The 7,161-nt window shown below is 47.0% G+C and overlaps 1 pseudogene; it reads left to right on the top strand.

The window, feature by feature from the left end:
* Positions 1-1,715, top strand: LOC101598923 (annotated as a pseudogene).
* The last annotated feature ends 5,446 nt before the right edge of the window (positions 1,716-7,161 follow it).

Raw genomic sequence — 7,161 nt, 5'->3', positions numbered from 1 at the left:
ATGTCTCACAGGAAAATTTCCGCTCCCAGACATGGGTCCTTGGATTTCTTGCCTCGCAAGTGCAGCAGCAGACATGGGGGCAAAGTGAAGAGCTTCCCGAAGGATGACCCTTCCAAGCCGGTCCACCTTACAGCCTTTTGGGGATACAAGGCAGGAGTGACGCAAGTTGTCTGAGAAATCCAAGATGAATCCAAGGATCCAAGGTGAATACGAAGGAAGTAGTGGAGGCTGTCATCATTGCAGAGACCCCACCCATGGTGGCTGTAGGTATCGTGGGCCATGTGGAAATCCCTTGAGGCCTCCATACCTTCAAGACAGTCTTTGCTGAGCATATCAGTGATGAGTGCAAAAGGCACTCCTGTAAGAACTGCCACAAATCGGAGAAGAAGGCCTTCACTAAATATTGCAAGAAATGGCAGGATGACATGGGCAAGAAGCAGCTGGTCAAGGATATCAGCAGAATGAAGAAGTACTGTCAGGTCATCCACGTTATTGCCCCCACACCCAGATGTGCTGCTTCCTCTTCGCCAGAAGAAGGCCCACTTGATGTTGATCCAGGTGAACAGGGACACTGGGGCCGAGAAGCTAGACTGGGCCCAGGAGAGTCTGGAGCAGCAGATTCCCTTGAACCAGGTGTTTGGCCAGGATGAGATGACTGATGTCATTGGGATGACCAAAAGCAAAGGCTATAAAGGTGTCACCAGTCACTGGCACACCAAGAAGCTACCCTGTAAGACCTACTGAGAGCTGTGCAAGGTTGCCTGTATTGGAGCCTAGCATCCTCTCCTGTGGCTTTCTCTGTAGCTCTAGCTGGCCAGAAGGGCTACCATCCCTGCACTGAGATCAACAAGATCTACAAGATTGGTCAGGGCTACCTAATCAAGGATGGCAAGCTGATCAAGAACAATGCCTCCACTCACTATGATCTGTCTGACAAGAGCATCAGCCTGTCCTGCACTGCCAGGCACAGGCTGGAGCCTTCAGGAGAGGGGCCTAAGCTGCTAGGCATGGCTAAGGAACCCCAGGCTACAGGAGGCCACTCCCTCTCCAAGCTCAGCACTTCTGAACTTAGGCTCTGACCATAGCCCTGTGACATTTGGCCACTTGCCTAGGAAACTCCTTATCAGCCTTCACACAGCCCATCCACCCGAGACCCTAGATCACCTGAAACCCCACCACCACCACCATTGCCTACCTGCTGGAATGAATGTCCCCATATGCAAATTAGGCATCAGCAATGAACCTTGTGCATCCAATCCCCTTAGGATCCTCCCCCACCCTCAGATGCTTATAAATCCATTTCCCTGACAATAAACCGAGAGAGCTGTTCACCAAAAGTATCTCCCAAAAGTCTTTTACTTTCCCACACTCCCCACCCCAGTTGCCTGGGTGCCTTTAGGGGAGACCACAGCCAGCCCTGGAGCAAGGAACCAGGAACCAACATCAACCTACTGGGTGGTTTTGTCCATCATGGTGAAGTGACCAATGACTTTGTCATGCTGAAAGGCTGTGTAGTAGGAACCAAGAAGCGGGTGCTCACCCTCCCCAAGTCCTTGCTGGTGCAGACCAAAGGACAGGCTCTGGAGAAGATTGGCTTCAAGTTTATTGATACCACTTCTAAGTTTGGCCATGGCCATTTCCAGACCATGGAAGGGAAGACAGCATTCATGGGACCACTCAAGAAAGACAGGATTGCCAAGGAGGAAAGTGCCTAATGTCAGCACAGTCCCCAGCTGGTGGGGTCTGAATAAAAGCTTTTCCAGTGGGGAAAAAAAGGGGAGAAAGAAAGAAGAAGGGAAGGGGAGAGAGGAATGGAGGAGGAGATAAGAGGGAGAGAGTGAGGAAAGAGAGAGGGAGGAAGGAAAAAGAAAGGAAGTGATAAGAATATTCAAGAAAGAAGCAAACTCTGGGACTGAAAAGCTTCCCCTAAGGGCTGTTATTGAGGTTGCTGGGAAGTTGGCAAGGACATTAGCTGGGACGCTCCAGAAAGCCACAAGGGTGCCACCTACAGGAAGTACAACTGAACTCGTGTGGAAACCATCCTAGGCACCCAGGAAAGAGATCTTCCCTGAGCCCATCCTAGTTCTGACATCTGCAGTCCATGAAGTACAGAGCAGTAATGCTAGGAAGAGAGACCCCTTTTTCCTTCATAGACTGCCCAGTCCTCACCACACTTAGCACTGTGCCAGTGGGCAATAGTATAGACTCAAGGCAGCAGAATGGCTTTGGAGCTAAGAGACAAGAGATTGCTAATGGGCACAGATATTAACCACTGTTCTTGGGAGGAGGGGAGGGGTATGTGTGGTGTGCATGCGTGTGTGCATGCATGGTAGTTTGTGTGTCCAGATGTACGTGCATTTGTGGAAGCCAGAGGACAACACCAGGTGTTAAATTCAGGAACACCATCCATCTCCTTTGAGACAGAGTCTCTCTTCAGCCTGGATTTCACAAGTTAGGCTACACTAACTCGCCAGCCAGCTCCAAGGATCTGCCTGTCTCCGCCTTTCCTGCACTGGGATTACCAGCACGCACTGCCTTGTCCCACGGTTTACATAGTTTCTGGGGATCAAGCTCAGGCCCTCATGCTTACAAGCACTTTATCCAGAGAGCTATCTGTGCAACCCCAACTGTTGTTCTTTATGCTTGAAGAAAAGACTTCATGTTGGAGTCTAAGATGCCCTGCGGGAGCAAACCTTACTTAGTTCTGCTCAGCGTGGCATTTCCAGAACTCACCTTGATCAGCTCTCTCTGTTTCTCCCAAGTTTCTACCTCGGTCTCCACGTGACAGCTGCTCTCTGCTACAGCGGTGGCCCTAGTGAGCAACCAGCAGAACAGGAGAGACACAGAGCCGCTGGAGCAGCTTGCCTCCGCGGGATCACACGGAGCCGGTTTGCTGTTTAAGGGGTTCCACTAGAGCAGAAATGCACACAAATGGAGTCATCTGGCTGGGCTCCCTCGTGGCAATTCCATCATTTTATTTACTGAGTGCAAGCCATAAGCTGTGCAGAAATGGTGGATGTACCGTTTATTTAGGTAACTAAAAATATCATCCAAATGGCCTTTGGCCACTGCTGCAGTTCCAAACTCCTCGTGTGTGCCCCAGTGCCGCTCTAAATTACCCCTCGGGAGAAACGGGAAGAGGATGGGAGTTTAAAACTGGAATTGATAGTATTAAGGTCAGGAGCCTAAGAATGGCATAAATCCTGCCTGGCAACTCACTCTATTTTCCCTTTTGGGATTCTAAGGGAATTAGAAGCACACACACAAAAAAATAATGTATAAAAATGAGAACAGGCCAGGCGTAGTGGCACATGCCTTTAATCCCAGCACTCGGGAGGCAGAGGTAGAAGGATCGCCATGAGTTCAAGGCCACCCTGAGACTACATAGTGAATTCCAGGTCAGCCTGAGTGAGAGTGAAACCCTCGGGGGGAAAAAAAAAATGAGAGCAGGGCTGGAGAAATGGCTCAGCGGTTAAGGCATTTGTCTGCAAAGCCAAAGGACCCAGGTTCGATTCCCCAGGACCCACGTAAGCCAGATACACAAGGTGGTGCATATATCCAGAGTTCATTTGCAGTGGTTGGAGGCCCTGGCATGCTCATTCTCTCTCTATCTGCCTCTCTCTCAAATAAATAAATATTTTTTTAAAAATGAGAACAGTGATGAATTATCTGCCCTCTGCCCGCTGGAAGGGGTACAGTGCAAACACAAAACACAGTGAGTGCAGGAGAACCATGTAGGGAAACAGCCATTGAGTCTCGGGTTCAAAACCCAATTCATCCCATTTCAGAGTAGCCAGCCTCCAGATCCAACTGCTCACATACAAAATAGCATGTCTGGGGCTGGAGAGATGGCTTAGCGGTTAAGTGCTTGCCTGTGAAGCCTAAGGACCCCGGTTCGAGGCTCGGTTCCCCAGGTCCCACGTTAGCCAGATGCACAAGGGGGCGCACGCGTCTGGAGTTCGTTTGCAGAGGCTGGAAGCCCTGGCGCGCCCATTCTCTCTCTCCCCCTCTATCTGTCTTTCTCTCTGTCTGTCGCTCTCAAATAAATAAAAATTTTTAAAAATAATAGCATGTCTGTCTACTTTACTCATTTCAGCATGGCTTTGAGTAGCAAGAATGGAAGTAACTGAGGGATCCATCTCAAGGGCACTGGTTGAATATGCACTAGTAGTTCAATATGCAAAGGAAAGCTATGCTGCTGTAAGCAGAATGAGAAAGAGCTCTACCTACCTACCAGTACTGAGAGAATCTTGGGGAATACTGTTGGTTTATAAACATAGTCAAGGCCTGAGAAGATGGTTCAATGGCTAGTGGCGCTTGTTCTGCCAACCAGAGTTCAGAACCCCACCAACATACAAAACCAGACAAAAAGTGGTGCACACATCTGTAATCCTTGGGCCTATGGCAGTAAAAGGTGAGTTAGGAGATTCCCAAAGCTTGTGGGCCAGCTAGTCTGCTCTTCCTAGAGGCAAAACAGTAAGAGAGACCCTGTATTTTAAAACAAGGCAAGGGCTGGAGAAGTGGCTTAGCGGTTAAGCACTTGCCTGTGAAGCCTAAGGACCCCAGTTCGAGGCTCGATTCCCCAGGACCCACATTAGCTAGATGCACAAGGGGGCGCACGCATCTGGAGTTCTTTTGCAGTGGCTGGAGGCCCTGGCGAGCCCATTCTCAAATAAATAAATAAAAATAAGCAAAAACAAGGCAGGAGAGGATCAATATGACTACGCTCTAGCCTGACCTATATGTGCACACACACACACACACACACACACACACAATCAAGGCGAACAGCATTGTATTTCATATGTTCATTTTGTGTGAAAATGGAGGAAATAAGGAAATGTATTCGTAGTTCCCTGGACTTGGAAAAATAAACTGAATCTGATTTTTAAAGGGGTTAAATGTAGCAAGCAAGATGGAGCCAGGCAGGATGTGAATAAATAGAATGAAATTTGTCAGTCTGAGTTTTTGAATGTTGCTTTAGCTTCTCTCTGTGTTTGTGTGTGTGTGTGTGTGTGTGTGTGTGTGTGGTGTATGGTTGTATACATGTGTGTGCAAATGCACATGCCCCAAGCACATGCATGTGGAGGCCAGAGGAGAACACTGAGTATTCCCCAATAGCACTTACCCACATGTTTCCTTAAGGCCAAGTCTCTCACTGGAAACTGGAGCTGCCATTTTCAGTCAGACCTTTTCACCAGCTAGCTCCAGTGATTCTCTGGTCTCCACTCCCCACAAGACTGGGGGTTACAGGCATATATGGTCCTGCCCAGCTATTTATTTGAATGCTGGGGAATCAAACTCCGGTCAAATCAGGCCCTAGTGCTTGTGGGGCAAGGGCTCTTACCGACTGAGCCATCTCCCCAGTCCCACTTTCATTTTTCAAGCCTGTAAAAATATGCTTTCCAATTTGGATTGGTGAGGAAGTCTGCCGTGTGTAAGATATGTGGTCCTGGCAAGCGATTGAACCTCCTGCGGTCAGGTTACTAGCATATGTGAAACGTCAGCAATGACGTATCTTGCAGAGTCGCTGTGAGTTCAAAGGCAGTACTGCCAGTGAACATGCTTTGCAGTGAGGATTTTGCTGCCCCTATCCAGGTGTATACACATGTCTTTGCTAACTGTAGATGGTTTTCAAAGGTGATGAAGTAACTAGAGGCTCAAGACATAATTATCCATTTTCTTGTATGTATACTTTAGAGGATGCAGACATACCTCATTAAATCTCCAGTGATTTATTAACAAATGACAAGTGAAATCAACATCTTGCTCTATGTTTTACAAAAGACATTTTCATATTCCACCTTTTCCTATGATCTTTCCCAGTCTTGCTCAATCTTTTCAACACATAATTTTTAGAAGTTTCATTTTCTAAATCCTAATAAAATGCTGCTATACAAATTAACATGATTTTAGAAAGGGTTTAAATATATAAAATAGTTCAATAGTTTTAATCAACTACTTACATCCAATGTCCTCCTCTGGCCCCAACATGCATGCTCACTGGGGTGCACATCATATCCACACATGCATGCACCACACCCACCTCATACTACACACAAAAATGGAGGAGGAAGGGCTGGAGAGATGGCTTAGCAGTTAAGGCACTTGCCTGCGAAGTCTAAGAATGCATGTTCTAATCTCTAGGTCCCACATAGCCATGTACACATGTGCACAAAGGGGTTCATGTGTCTGGAGTTCATTCATGATGGCTAAAAGGCCCTGGTGTGCCATTCACTCTCTGTCTCTCTCCCTCTTTCTCTGTGTGTGTGTCTCCCTCTCAAAAATAGAACAATTAATTTTTTAATGGGGGAAGAAAGGATGGGGAAGAAGGCACACCTACTTCTCAATCATCTCTAATACACATTGCTTCCATTCACAAGCCACGACAAGATAATGGTAGGTGGTCCTATCACCCTGTAAAGAAATGTGGGAAACAGCCCTAACAAAGAGCTCAAACGCTAACAAGGGAGGCAGAGTCGTTGGTGGGCAATGATTTTCTCTGCTATGCTCACAGTGATTTATTCGACATGTTCTACTGCTGGGCCAGTGTTAAGCACAGCACAGTCAGGCCAAGGAGAACAAATATTTCCTACTTTGATATCTAGAATCCCATTGCAAAAATTTCAGTCCTTTTTCTGAGTCATTGCTTTGTGTTTTTTGTTTTTTTTTTTAGCTCCACAGCCAAAAATGCAGTCATCTATAAGAGATGGCATATAGAGCTCTCAGTCCTTAGAGAAGCTTCTCTCATTTTTCATTTCATTCCCCGAGATGAGAAATGCCAGCATACTTGCCAACTCAAGACACTTTATTAATGAAGGAAAAGAAAGGAGGCAGAGTGGACAAGTGCTAATAACCACTCCCATCTTCACCAGGGGTGAATGGTTGAGCTCTCCATCATCAACATTAAACTAACCCAGGTATCATCTTAACTACTTAGCCCCAAGCCACACTCCTATGTCAAGGAAACACTCTTCAAAAGCATCTTACCTGGTCTTCTCCAAGAGACAAGAATGCCCTGGTTAATTGTTCAAGCTGCTGTATGTCAGGAGTAATCACTGAGATGAGAGTGGCTCATCAAAGCAAGTCTGGAAAGAAAAATCTATTTTAAAGCTAAATAGGGTTACGAAAGGCAGTGCCTGAAAAGAATAATTTCCTGGG

This window comes from Jaculus jaculus, chromosome X (assembly GCF_020740685.1).
Source record: "Jaculus jaculus isolate mJacJac1 chromosome X, mJacJac1.mat.Y.cur, whole genome shotgun sequence".
Taxonomy (NCBI): Eukaryota; Metazoa; Chordata; class Mammalia; order Rodentia; family Dipodidae; genus Jaculus; species Jaculus jaculus.
The sequence above is the reverse complement of the archived record's forward strand: the minus strand, read 5'-3'. Positions and strand labels throughout refer to the sequence as shown.